General features: G+C 41.0%; 1 protein-coding gene across 7 annotated transcripts in view; it reads left to right on the top strand.

The window, feature by feature from the left end:
- The window catches only part of VAV2 (vav guanine nucleotide exchange factor 2), a 453,394-nt gene that overhangs the window by 304,892 nt on the left and 133,559 nt on the right, over positions 1 to 14,943 (top strand). The window lies entirely within an intron of this gene.

Genomic DNA, 14,943 nt, shown 5'->3' with positions numbered 1-14,943 from the left:
TTTAAAAGGTCAATGTGTTCCTTTTTAGTTCTTACATTTTTATAGCTGATTTTAAAAAACTTGTTAGTGACTATTTACATTTACTTGGTTTCTTACCAGTTGGAAAATTACTTTTTTTTCCTTTATATTTGTAGGGGGCAATGAGGGTACGTGACATACCCAGGGTCAATAGCTAGTAAGTGTCAAGTGTCTGAGCCAGATTTGAAAATACTTTCATTATAAAACCCTATGGAGATAGGACTTGATGGGTAACATCTCCTTTTCTACAAAAGGAAATTCCAGGCCCAAGGATGTAAGGTCAATTTACAGAAAGGCCCCACAGCAAAATTTATATATGCGTCCTATTAGTCCTGACAAGTGGTGGCTGGGATCATGGATGCGAGCACAGATTTTCCCCTTGGCCTGATTGTGCAGCTATCACCCCAGGAGCCTGGCCTGGATTTAAAATGGAAATGACCTAGCTCTCCTCCCCCACCTTTACGTTTGCTCCTGTCCCCAGCATCTAATCTTGGCACATTGATTCATAGCCTCAATGTCTTGGATTCTGCTGCTCCACAGAAACCCTGGTCCTTGCCTGGCCTTGTTTTTTTGCTTACATGTGTTTTCTTCCCAACTTTGACCCTTCTGCCCCTGGTGGAGATGATTTTTCCCTGATTTAAGGATTTGTCCACTCTCTTCCACATCTTGATTTTGCTTTGAGGTGGATATGACAGTTAATGGTAAAGCCTGAACTAGAATACACATCCCTTGATTCTTCACTGAGGTCTTTTCTCATGCCTAATACTATTGTGTGTGAGGCAGTTTGTTACATTGGATAGAATACTGAGTTTGGAGTTAGCAAGATCTGAGTTCAAATTTTCACTTAGACTTTTGCTCTCTGTGACCTTGGGAAAGTGACTTTCCCATTTTGGTCCTCCATTTCCTCATCTGTAAAAATGAGATTAGATTCATTGATCTTTATTTATTTATTTTTGCAGGGCAATGAGGGTTAAGTGACTTGCCCAGGGTCACACAGCTAGTAAGTGTCAAGTATCTGAGGCTGGATTTGAACTCAGGTCCTCCCAAATCCAGGGCCAGTGCTCTATCCACTGCACCACCTAGCTGCTCCCGATTCATTGATCTTTAAAGTCCCGTCTAGCTCTAAATCTGTGATCCTGTGAGACCTGAGAATAACTGATATAAAATGCTTTGTAGCTCAGACATAAAGCTGTGGGGAGAGACTAGCAAATATTGTGATGTGTTATAAAAGAGGATGTCCTGGGAAAAGAGTCATTGTATCTTATTTTTCACACCTGGTTTTAGAAACCCACTGTTGGGGCAGCTAGGTGGCACAGTGGATAAAGCACTGGCCTTGGATTCAGGAGGACCTGAGTTCAAATCCAGCCTCAGACACTTGACACTTAACTAGCTGTGTGACCCTGGGCAAGTCACTTAACCCTCATTGCCCTGCAAAAAAAAAACCCAAAAAACCCAAAAAACCAAGAAACCCACTGTTGTGGAAGCCAGCTGCTGGGGCCTTAACCCAAACTTTGGTTGAATGTCTCCTTACTCTTATATTGAACAGTGACTGCAGCCCTGCAGAGCCGTTGGTCAGCCTCCTTGCCTCCTCAGTCAATAATATGGATGAAAATCAGATAGCATCATTGTTACAGAAGCTTGAAAAATTTATCAGTCTCCGGCTTGTGCTTATCATCTCCGCTGTTGGGCCAGGTCTCCTTTGTGAGTTCTGTCTGTAACATCTCCCAAGCAGGAAATCTAGCAAATGTAGTAAACTGCTACCAGGAGAGTGGCATTAGTCATGCCATAACATTGACTGGATACTGAGTAGAAGTTCTTGGCCAGTGCTATAGCAAGAATACTCCCCATTGATTTGCTTTTGAGAAGCCAAGATCTCTAACTTTTGAAGGGTTTGAAGCTCACCTTAATGGGAAGAATTCAAGCTGTGCACCTTGGAAATCTTGTCCAACAGTGGAGGACAGGGATTTTTTTTAACTGTCACCATCTAAGAAATTGATGAGTTAGCTTCTTGGCTCTTCCCCCCTTGGGCACATCAGTACCTAAGTTTGTGTCAATTCCTTGCCATGGAGATCAAATATAACTGCCTTCTCCCCATTTCTCATGATGAATAATTAAATTATATGTGATACTAAGGACCATGGCCCTAGAAGGGCTCGCTGAGTATGGTGACTAACCCAAATTTAAACTCTCTCTCTGCTTCCTGAACTACACCCTGTCTCCCACTCCTAGGCAGAATGAAATGCCCACAATCCCGTGTTTGTTTTTTCTCATCCTGTCTGAGAGTTCCTAGTTGGGAAGGAGCCTGTGTGTTTTATATATGCTTCTTTTAATGGTTCCTTGAACCCTCGGACCCTAGTATATCAGAGTTAGAAGAGACCAAACCTTTTATTGTACAGATTGGGAAAGTAAGGCCTAGATAAGTCAAGTGACTTGTCTTAGGGTTTATAGGGTTGTTTGTTGTTTTTTTTTTTCAGTCGTTTCAGTCGTGTCTGACTCTTGGTGACTCCATTTGGGGTTTTCTTGGCAAAGATATGGAATGATTTGCCATTTCCTTCTCCAGCCATTTTGTAGATTAGGAAACTGAGGCAGCAGTAGTAAAACAAAGGCTCAAACCCAAGTGTTCTTTCTATTTCTCTAGAAAGGCTTCTGCTATTTTCTCCTTTAGACTGTTAGAATACAAAGTGGGGTTTGTAGTAAGAACCTAGTAATATGGAGTGGAAAGAACCCAAGATTTAGAATCAGAAGACTGGGGGTTCAAATTCTGCTATGTTAAATAGTAAATCATCTGTGCCATCTTGGGCAAAGCCACTTCTTTCCAGGACTGTTTACTGGTCTGTAAGAGAATGGGGAATAGGGATAGATGATCTCTAAACTTCCTTTCAGGCATGAATCCTCTGATTTACCATGAACATAGATTATCAAAATTGGGAAGAGATTTTACCACAAAGAATGTCAGAGCTGGGAAGAGATCTGAGAGACCATCTGGTCCTTCTTATCATAGGCAATCCCTCCTCCCCCGCCCCCTGCCAAAGGTTGTTAACATTTATCGCTTCCTCCTCCCTACCTCCCCATTTACTTTCCAATCCCTTGAGATTTGGCTTCTAATTTCATCATTCACATGCAACTGTTTTTTGTTTTTTGTTTTTTTCCCAAAGATACAGTGATCTCTTAATTGTGATATTCAAAGGTCATGTCTCATTCCTCATTCTTCTTGAAGTCTCTGTTGATCACTGTCATCTCCTAGCTCTTCTCTCTTGCCTGGGTTTTAGGACACTGCTCCTTCCTGGCTCTCCTCCTACCTGTGGCTGCTGTTTTCTGGTTCATTATCTTTGTCCTACCCTCTATGCGTGGGTGTTACCCAAGGCCACTCTTCTGGTTCCTCTTTCCTTTCTCTTCTCATTCGTTCTACCCTTCCCCCTTCTCCTCACTCTTTGAAAATCAAATCTTTTCACAATTTGGCTAGAACCTACTTTTGCAGGCTTATGACATGTCTCTCCTTCATGAATTCTACCTTCCAGTCAAATTGGGCTTCCCCATAAATAACATCTCATATCATCTTCATGCCTTTGTAGAGTTTATGTATTTGTGTCTGGAATGCTATTTCTTCCTCATTCCCACCTCATATAACCCTGTTCTCTAATAAACTCATTCCAAGTGCAATCTCTTACAGGAAGTTTTATCTGGATCCCCTCCCCAGTTACTAGTACCCTACCTCTCCAAAAAAATTACTGTGATATATATTTTGCATTTTATATTTGCTTTGTACATGGTTGTTTATCGCCAGAAAAAAATATATAAGGTCTTTGAAAGCCAGGGCCATTTTTCTTTATTCTTTTTATCTCCAGTGCCTGAGAGATAAAAAACTCTCAATAAATGCCTAGCGAAATGAATGAAAACTGAGGTTGAACTAGGGTGAGAGAGGTCATCCCTTGCTTTATTTTCCACCCTTTGCCTCTTCCCCTCCCTACAGAAGGAGCAAGGTTTTACTGAGCTGAATGTGGTATAAATGTCTAAGTTGATATTGAAACCTTCCTCCGAGATGACTGTACCCAGGGACCTACCAGACTCTGGACTCTGATGTCTTAGAATAATAAATTATTAACCACGAGCATTGCTGCTCATGTTGTGTGTTTTGAGTAACCCCCCAGGCTGTGTCTGGATCTGTGTGCTTCAAACCCATCTCAGTTTGTTGTGACAATGTTGAGAGAGAGAGTATGTGTGTATGTTTGTGTCTGTGAACCCAAGTGTGTAAATGATCCTGAACTAAAACATAAAATATAAATCCATTTCATATGGAAAAACTATTCTGGGAGATGTGTGGCTTTTGAGCAGTTAAATAATATTATTTCACAACATAAATAGTAAGGCTCCTTAATTCAATGAGTTCCTTATGACTGCAGTTACTGCAAAAGTAAATCATAAATTATAGGGCAGATAAATGAATTAGGATCCCGAACTTGTGGTTTGGGCCCAGTGGCTCAAGTTGAATAGATTTCCATTTTTTTTTTTCTTTTCTGGGAGGCAACATTGCATATCAACCTGTCTCTGTGAACCTCACTTTAATAATTCGATATCATACCAGTTTTTGTAAAAATTAACTTTTTTAATCACTTCTTTTCTAAACTGGTCTTTGCCAAGAGGTCATTTGGGCTGGTTATGAATTTATAGACCCCAAACTAACAATAGACTAATGACTTTGGTCTCAAGCTAGGCAAAGTATTGGTGACTGTTATTTCTAGCAAAGCATGCTATCTCTGTCCATTGTGCTCAGGCTCAGATAATGGGCCTGAACCATCATTATCTTGCATTTCGAAATCATCTGTCATCCAGATGGATCCCCAGGCACCCTACACATACTTTGATGATAGTCAAATACCCCTCCTTCAATAGTGTCACCTCTTTTTCCCTAGCAAACCAGTTGAAGTCACTGATATGATATCAAAGGGGGGCCACTTTGGAACATATGAATAGTTGGTCACATCAAAAGCAACCCCCCCCCCCCGCCCCAAACAAAACAGTGTCATGTTAAGGACTCATATGGGACACTCTGTAGTTAGGTATCAAGAACTATGAAGTATATATAGTCTTCTAGGTAGGAAAGGACGCTAAACAGATTTATGAAACTGAGTCCTGTTTCCCCTTCTGTTGGAAAGGGGGGAGGGGTAGGATAAGATCCAAGGCCGTACCTACAGACCCAACTAGACCTTGCGTCTAACCAGAGCTTACAAAAATAGGCAAATTTCAGGACTTGCAGAAATGCAAACATGGTTACATTTGCTCATGGGTGCTAATCTAGGCAGAACATTTCTCTTAAATAATTTGCATTTATAATGGAAGCATCAACAGTGATATAATTGCCATTGCTTTAGTTTAATAATTTTAAATGTTTATTAATAGCTTTTGTTTTTCCATTATCTCTACTTCTCAATATCTCCCCTCTTCCCAGAAAATCATCCCTTATTATAGGATAAAAAAGAAAAAAAAGAGAAGTCTATCAAAACTAGCAATACTTGGAAAACGTTTGCTGTTATAAGCACTATTCCATACCCATAGTACTTCACCTTTACAAAGGGTGGTGGGATTGGGGAGGTGGGCAGGTCAACAATACTTTCCAGCATCTTTTCTTTGGGGCCAAGCTAGTCCATTAACATTTTGTGGCATTCAGTTTTGATTGTTTTGCTGTTATCCTTCTCATTTATATTGCTTTAATAATTTATATGTTTTTTAAATTATAAAAGTATTTTATTATTTTCCAGTTACATGTAGATAGTTTTCAATATTTGTTTTTATAAGATTTCTAGTTTCAAATTTTTGTCCCTCCCCTCCCTTCCCCTCCCCAAGACAGCAAGTAATCTGATATAGGTTATATATGTACAATCACATTAAACATATTTCTGCATTAGTCTTGCTGTGAAAGAAGAATAAGAGCAAAAAGGAAAAACCTCAAAAAAGAAAAACAATGGCACCAAAAACAAAAGCAATAGTATGGTTCAATTTGCATCCATATTCCACAGTTCTTTTTTTTTCTGGATTTGGAGAGCATTTTCCATCATGAGTCCTTTGGAAGTATCTTGTACTGTTGTATTGCTGAGAAGAATCAAGTCTATCACAGTTGATCAACACATAAGGTTGATAATACTATGTACAGTGTTCTCCTGGTTCTGCTCATCTCACTCATCATCAGTTCATGCAAGTCCTTCAGGTTTCTCTGAAATCTGCCTGCTCTTCGTTTCTTACAGCACAATAATATTCCATTACATTTATGTACCACAACTCATTCAGCCATTCCCCAATTGATGGGCAATCCCTCAATTTCCAATTCGTTGCCACCACAAAAAGAGCAGCTATAAATATTTTTATACATATGGGCCCTTTTCCCTTTTTTATGATATCTTTGGGAAAAAGACCTAATAGTGGTATTGCTGGGTCAAAGGGTATGCACAGCTTTATAGCCCTTTGGGCATAATTCCAAATTGCTCTCCAGAATGGTTGGATCAGTTCACAGCTCCACCAACAATGCATTAGGGTTCCAATTTTTCCACAGCTTCTCCAACATTTATTATTTTCATTTTTTGTCATATTAGCCAATCTGATAGGTGTCAGGTGGTACCTCAGAGTTGTTTTAATTTTCTCTAATTAATAATGTAAATCTAATGATTTACAGCATTTTTTTCAAATGGCAATAAATAGCTTTGATTTCTTCATCAGAAAACTGCCTATTCATATCCTTTGACCATTTCTCATTTGGGGAATGACATGCATTCTTATAAATTTAGTTCCCTATATATTTTAGAAATGAGGCCTTTATCAGAAGTACTGGCTATAAAAATTGTTTCCCAGCTTTCTGCCTCCCTTCTAATTTTGGATGTATTGCTTCTGTTTGTACAAAACCTTTTTAATTTAATGTAATCAAAATCATCCATTTTGCATTTCATAATATTCTCTATCTCTTGTTTGGTCTTAGTAATTTATATGTTTTTTTTCCTGGTTCTGCCTACTTCACTTTGCATTGGTTCATCTGTCTTCCATGGATCTCTGTAGTTAGCACAAAACAATAATAGTAATGATGATAATGATAATATTAGCATTTATATAGCACTTTAAGGTTTGCGAAATGCTTTACAAATATCTTATCTTATACTCATGACAACCTTAGGAGGTAGATGCTATCACCGCTTTTCAGATGAGGAAACTGAAGCTGAAGGAGGTTGTGACTTTCCCAAGGTCACTGGGCCTAATTGTCTATGGTGAGATTTGAACTGAGGTCTTCCTAATTCCAGCTCCAGCACTCTTAGTACCCAGCTGCCTCATAGTTGTCTTTTTCTTAGAATGGGGGAATATTCCATTGCATTCATGTACCAGGATTTTTTTTTTTAGTTATTCTATCATCAATGGGCACTTATTTTGTTTCCAGTTCTTATTACTATTAAAACAATGATTCTTTTCACAACCTGAAACTTGAGAAGTCGTTTCCCACAAAGTCAGCTTTTCTTTTTTCTCTTTGTTTGTTTGTTTGTTTCTTTCTTTCTTTTTTTGCAGGGCAGTGAGGGTTAATTGACTTGCCCTGGGTCACACAGCTAGTGTCGAATGTCTGAGGCTAGATTTGAACTCAGGTCCTTCTGAATCCAGGGCCAGCACTTTATCCACTGCGCCACCTAGCTACCCCCTTGGGGCCTTTCTTTTAACCATTGACCTCCTTGAGATACAGGCCTTGTAGTAGGCTCTCCAGAGGGTATGAATATTTTAATTGCAATCTAATTAAATTGCTTTCTAGAATGGTTGGACCAGTTCTAGTTTAATCTTTAGTGGAGATGTGGCAAAAAAATCAAATCCTTCATTCCTATGAATCTGGTATTCGGTGGAGCCCGGAATTTGAGACTAAAAGCTAGATTAGCTTGTTTCCTTACAGAGACCTTCTGGTGTTTCTGTTCTTTATTATGGATTTTACTTAGCAGATGTCTGTCCAAGATGTGCCACTCCAGGTGTGCCAAAGGTACGTGTGTTCAAGGAGAGGATCTCCCTACCAAGCCCAGACTAGTTCAGACCTCACTTGACATCTGAAATTGGATGGGTTCATAGATAGCTTTCCTCTTTGCTCTGTTCCTGGGGGCTTGTGTCTGGCTTGAAACTGTGGGTTCTTTGATGTTCTTACATTGAACAGCCTGGGAGGAGATGATGGCAGTGGTCCCATGCTTGCCAGGAGTGTTACCCTCAGGTAATCTTTGTCTGCCAGGGCACGTGCAAGGAGCCCTAGCATCTTCTTACTCATGGCACATGAGGGTCGGCAGTAGTTTGTATAGATCAGGAGTGGAATTAGAGTCCGGTTTGGAAACAGCTCTCTAGGTTGTAGGTTTCTGTTCTTGGGAATCTAGAACCTAGATTGTCCATGGAAAATTTTCAAAACTTTTTTTTCTGTTACCCGCAGTCTGTGGATGGACAAAAATGCATTTAACCACCCATGATAGAATGGGGATTAAAATATAAAAGTGACACTCCTTGCCCTTACCGAGCTAACATTCTATTTAGGAGAGACAATATCTATAGAGAGAGGAAAAGTGGGAGGGGGGGCCACACTAATGGTGTGGATTTGCTACAAATGGTCCACCCCTTCCTGACAGTTGATGGCGGTATTGATTTGGATTAGTGTTGCCCAGAACAAGAGGAAGAGGTCAGAGAAGTCAGGGGTATGTACCCATGAAAGCATAGGAAGGCATGAAGGTCTGGTGTGGATGAGTGTGAAGCTTCATGGTATGGGGCTATAAATGCCATAAGGTGAGTCGAGCACTCAGTGATTTACTCACCAATCAAGGCAGTTCAGCCCCAGGAACTGATTTCCCTTTTTCCACTTTTTTCTATCTCACATTCCTGTTACTTTTGCTTTACCACACAGCCTAGAGGTCATTTATCAGGGTTTGCTATCCACCAAAGAAGCAACTCTAATCTCCTTGGATTCCCTGGGTTAATCTACAAAAACCCCAACAAATAAAAAAAAATGAAGAGACGGGGATGGCGGGGACATAGAGGGTACTAACCCCAACTGAATAGCAAAGTGGCTTTGTAATTAAATCTTGACCTGCTATATAGACAACATAAGCTATTACCATAACTATTTTTAGCGCCCTCAGGAAAGGGCCGTGTGGAACTGTGCAGCTTCCCTTGTCCGTGAAATATAAGACACGTTCTCCAAGACTGTAGCCTCCAAAATGAAACAAACTTCAGCCTCATTTTGAAATGTTTGCTTCCTGGCTTATTGGGAATGGCTGACCAGCTGTCTCATCTGTCCTTTGCAATACTCCCCACCCTCTAGTACAAACGCTCCTCTTTTTCCTTCACACCCTGGGATCTTACCTGCCTTGTAAGCGCCCTTGATAAGACGTTGTCAATTAAGACACTGTTTCAAGGTAAGAGGCCCTGTCATAGAGAGCAAACATTCAAGGAAGAGACGATCAGAACATCCTTGTTCTGGGACCTGATTGGAACTGGATTCCTGGGGGGAAGGGAGAGGAGTGACTTGTTTTAACTGGAGTTTCCAGGTCCATCCGATTACTGATCACTACCCCTCCTCCAGCCTCCTCCTCCTCTGTCATTCAGGTTTCAGATGTTAGCCAGACTAAGGTCCTTGGTCTAAAGCTATTGGGGGTGGGGGTGGCAGCTAGGTGGCACAGTGGATAAAGCACCAGCCCTAGATTCAGGAGGACCTGAGTTCAAATCCGGTCTTTGACACTTACTCGCTATGTGACCTTGGGCAAGTCACTAAACCCTCATTGCCCTGCCCCCCCCAAAAAAGAAAAAGAAAAGCCATTGTGGGTACTACATTGAAGGAGTTGGGGGGAAAGGTGGAAAGAATACTGACCTTAAAACCACAGGATTTGGTTTCATATTTTACCTCTGGTGCTTTGTTGTCTGTGTGACCTTGAGAAAATAATTTAAGTTCTCTGAGGCTCAGTTTCCTTGTCTGTACAATAAGAGGGTTAAACCAGATGGTCTCCAAGGTCCCTCCCTCAGATCTCTGGCTCTCACATTCCAGGCATGGCGCTGGTACCTTGACACCGACAAGCAAGAACCAGTGATGAAGTCACATGAAACAAAGAAAGGGTGGGGCTTTTGGTTTCTCTAGAGCTTCTTGACTTGTATTTTTTTCCCTGGTCAAAATGGAATCCTGCCTTCTCCGTCAGTGTCTTCTCATTGAGGCATTTGGACCCACAGGTCCCATGCTGCTCTAGGCAAGAAACAGGTAGTGTCAACTTTTCTGGAAATCTGAATTAAAGTTCATGAGGTGAAATTTCTTTTTTCTCCCCAATCTTTTTTTTTTTTTAGATAGGCAATTGGGGTTAAGTGACTTGCCCAGAGTCACACAGCTAGTAAGTGTTAAGTGTCTGAGGCCGGATTTAAACTCAGGTACTCCTGACTCCAGGGCTGGTGTTCTATCCACTGCGCCACCTAGATGCCACCCCCCCCCCCCAATCTTAATAGTATTTTATTTTTTACAATTACATGTAAAGATAGTTTTCAACATTCATTTTTATAAGATTTTTGAGATGCACATTTTTCTCCCTCCTTCCCTTCCCTCCCCCCTCCCCAAGATGGCAAGCAATCTGATATAGGTTATATATGTACAATCACATTAAACATATTTCTGTATTAGTCATACTGTGAAAGAAGAATCAGAACAAAAGGAAAACAACTCAAGAAAGAAAGCAAAAAAATGTAAAACGAGTATGGTTCAATCTGCATTCAGATTCCAGTTCTTTTCTGGATGTGGAGAGTATTTCCCATCATGAGTCCTTTGGAATTGTCTTGGATCATTGTATTGCTGAGAAGAGCCAAGTCTATCACAGCTAATCATCACACAAAGTTGCTGTTACTGTGCACAATTTTCTCCTGGTTCTGCTCTCAGGTGAAATTTCTTGAGGCCTATTCTGCTTCCTGCTGGAGCTGCCCTCAGGGCCTACTGTTTGTTGATTGGCAGAGGTGTCCAGGTTGCTCTCTGGTCAAACTTCAGCCCCCTGAGGTCCTCTCAGGTTGTCTTAGGAAGACAGCTGCTTCACCCCTTTATTTTTGCTGCTCTCCTGTCATGGATGATGCTTTTGTCTGTTTGTGGAGGAAATCTGGAGTAGCCAGGGACATTTCCTGACCTACTCTGTCCATCTTCCCAGAATGGCCCCAAATTCATACAGAGTTTCACAATTTTCCATCCTGGCTAAAGATGTAATTGCAGAGAGCCACACTAATCTTTGACAGTTGCTTCTCCCTTCTTCAGCATGGACATAGGAAGATGAGATGACCACGAGTTACCTAAAAATGATAGTTCTTATGATTTTTGGAGATGGTGAGGATGGATACTAACTATAGTCCCCTGTCCTCTGAAAGTGTATGATGTAATGGGTAATTTAGCATAGCATAACTGTGTTCACATAAACTACATACAAGATAACTCATAGGATCATGGGTTAGACGAATTCTTCTTGCTTCGTCTTTTTTTTTTGTTTGGCCAGGCATGGGGGTTAAGTGACTGCCTAGGGTCACCAGCTAGTAAGTATCAAGTCTCTGAGGCCGGATTTGAACTCAGGTCCCCCTGAATCCAGGACCAGTGCTTTATCCACTGAGCCATCTAGCTGCCCCGGATCATAGGGTTAGAAAGGAAGAGACCTTCGAGGACAAGAGAGCTTGGATTTCGAGTTGGGTGAGAGCTTTAAAGGTCATTGATTCTAAATAAGACAACTGAGGCCCAGAGAGGTTAAGTAATGTTCCCAGGATCACACCGCTATTAAATGTCTGAAGTAGGATTTGAACTCAGGTCTCCTTAACTCCAAGTCCAAAGCTCTTATCCCCTCTCCACCACCAGCCACAGCCTGGAATGGAATAACTATAGGGAGAGATGCCTTTCATTTGGGAGAGTAAAGAAGAACTCAGGATGACATTGTATTTCTAAGGTGTGCCTTCAGGGATGAGAAGGAGCTCAGTAGAGATGAACGTGACATCTTTCAGTCAAGGGACAGCTAGTATTCCAGTTTTTCTGCAATTTAGTGCCCATCAAAGGAGAGTTTCAAAAGATAGATAAGGACCAGATTGTAGAAGCCTTCAAAGGTCAGGCTAATAAGTTTACAACCTCACAGAGTTATTGTGAAGCTCAAAGCACTTTGTAAACCTTAAGGTCCTATATAAATGTCAGTTATGATAATTGTTGTTGTTATTTTTATTTAGTGGGCCCTGGGGAGCTATTAAAGCTTCTTGAGCAGCTGAGTAACATGATCAAAGGTGTGCTTTAGGAAGATTATTCTTGTAGCTGTGTGAAAGATGACTTAAAGAAGAGAGAGACTGAAGACAAAGGTATTTTCATCTGCAAATATTCCTTTGCAGACAAAACATTTTATCTGCAAATATTCTTTTGTGGATAAAAACTAAAGTTCTTTTGGTTGTCTATTGCGGGATTTTTATTAATGCCCTGTAAGAAGCCAGAAACTTCATTAACACATTCAACAAACATTAAATGCCTGTGATGTGCATGTGCAGAGATGTGCATGCTTTAGTGTATGCACTTGAAAAGCTTTGAATGTAATATTTGGGTATGTCAAGAATCCTGTTGGCACTTTTGATCCTAAAGTGGCATTAGGCTCATGACTCCTGGGCTTTGGAGTTGGCCAGAAGTCATCATTGCTATTCCCCAAAACGTGTATTTAGGGTAGATTGCAAACAGCTCCATGCCTAGACACAGCACAGGCCATAAGGAGAGGATGTCATAGCACCCACAAGACTGGAGATGTGTCCCATAGTTATTGCACAGCAGGAGTCCATTACTCACCTAAAAATTATTATGGCACCTACTGTTTATGCTCAATGTTGTGCTGGCCACAAGGTGGGACTCACCACTTCTATCTTTATAATCTAGCCAGAGAGAGACAGACAAAGCAACTGGAGACCAAACAAGATGATATGTGATCAAAGGTAAGATGGGTGAGGTGCTGAGGCATGATAGGATTCAGAGCAGAAGAAAGATGGCTTGTAAGGAACTTCAGAGGTCATCTAGTCCAATTCACAAGGTCACAATGGTGGTAAACCCAAGGAGGAGGATTTGAAACCAGATCCTGTCTCTGAAGGCAGTGTTCTTTGCACTGGTATTGATGGCTCTCCTGGTGATTATGTTGGGCAGGCGGGTTGGAGTCAGGTTATGAGAAATCTTGAATGTCAAACTAAGGAATTACAACTTGATGCAGTGTGTGTAATAAGAGGCATGGCGGCCCATTCAGACACCTAAAAATATCCACCAGGATTAAGGCGAGGAACAGTGATCTGGGCATTGAGAAGAGAAAGTTCGTTTCTTCTCCTCCAGGGAACAATGCCTTCCACTGTGGGCAGATGTTAGAAAACTGGCACTGGCCACGGCAGTGAGAGAGGCCTCGGTCTTAGCTTGTTTCCAGTCCCCCAGCAGCAGCACAAGAGGAGCATTCATGGGAAGAGGGTGATTCAGCCTTGCCAGGATCTGCATTGATAGTTAGGACTCAGTAGGCATGACCATCGTGGATCCCTGCTCAGAGGAGAGAGATATTCTCCCAGCACTTCTACAGGGCTCCTGGCCTTAGGAGGCAGGCAAAAAACACAAGAGGCTATAACTGCATTACAACCTTCTTTGGACTTCAGCTCAGCTCCTGATTTCCTCAGGCCAAGCTGTGGCCCCGAAACGGAAGTGAAATGAAACCAATGCTCAGAATTTCTCTCTTTGGTTTCCTAATAGTCTAGGATTCAAAAGGTTCTCTCTCAAGATCTTCCTTTAAAAATTACAAACAGACCAAAAAAACGAAACCAAAAAAAACAACTCAAAACATATGGACAGTTGTCTTTGCCTGAGGCTGCTACAACATGAATTATGAATGGAGTAAATTGAACTTGTTGTGGAGAGAACTGGGGGCTTCTACCACACTGATTCACACTTTTTAAATTTCTTTTTTTGGGTGCACTTGTGATGTCATCACTGCAGGGGAGCGCCAAGTGAAGAACTTATTTTACCAGTGAATATCAGAACTATCTCAAAGAGTTACAAGGAAGGAAAGACAGTGTGATCGATTCTGTGCCAGACAAACAAATAGTATTTCATTTGATCCTTAAAAACCCCCTGGGATATAGGTACTATTATGATCCTCATCTTACAGTTGAGGAAACTGAGGCAGGGAAGGGTTAAGTGACTTGCCCAGGTTCACATAGCTAGTGAATGTCTGAGTCCACCTTTGAAAATAGGTCTTTATGAAATCTAGGCCAAAGCTCTATCCACTTCACTTCCTTACCTGCCTTACTAGAGAGATTAGGGACTTTCCCAACGTCACAACAGTCATTATAGATTAGAAGCAGACCTTGGGCACAAATCTTCTTAATTTCAGCTCTCTATCCACCACTCTTTGTTGCTTCTCACCTTGCACATATTAGGTACTTAATAAATTCTTGTTGGCCTGGAAAACAGAGGACCTGCATTTGGATTCTGGCTTTGCTGTTTATTCTCTGATGGCCTTGGACAGGAAGCTTGACCTTGTTCTGCCTTTCTCCTCATCTATCAAAGGAAGAGATTGGCACTAGATGATTTCCAAAGTCCCTTCCAAGTTAAATCCTATAAAACTAATTTCTTGAAAGCTCTTACATTGTTTGAGGTCATTGAATAATATGGATCGAGGAATAAAAACATCTTTCTTTTAAAAATGAAAACAAAAGCATTTGCCATTTAAAAATGCTTTGTCAAGGAAATTGAGGTGAAAATGTGACCTATTTTAGAATGCATTTACGTGAAAGTTTTACTTAGGATTATGATTTAGAGCTAGAAGGGACCTTAGATACCATCCAGTTAACCCCTTTATTTAGTAGATGAAAGGAACTGAATTCCATAAAGAGATTTTAATTATTTGTTGTTCCAGTCATTTTTCAGTCATGTCCTGACCCCAT

The sequence above is a fragment of the Dromiciops gliroides genome, chromosome 2, assembly GCF_019393635.1.
Source record: "Dromiciops gliroides isolate mDroGli1 chromosome 2, mDroGli1.pri, whole genome shotgun sequence".
Classification (NCBI taxonomy): Eukaryota; Metazoa; Chordata; class Mammalia; order Microbiotheria; family Microbiotheriidae; genus Dromiciops; species Dromiciops gliroides.
The sequence above is the reverse complement of the archived record's forward strand: the minus strand, read 5'-3'. Positions and strand labels throughout refer to the sequence as shown.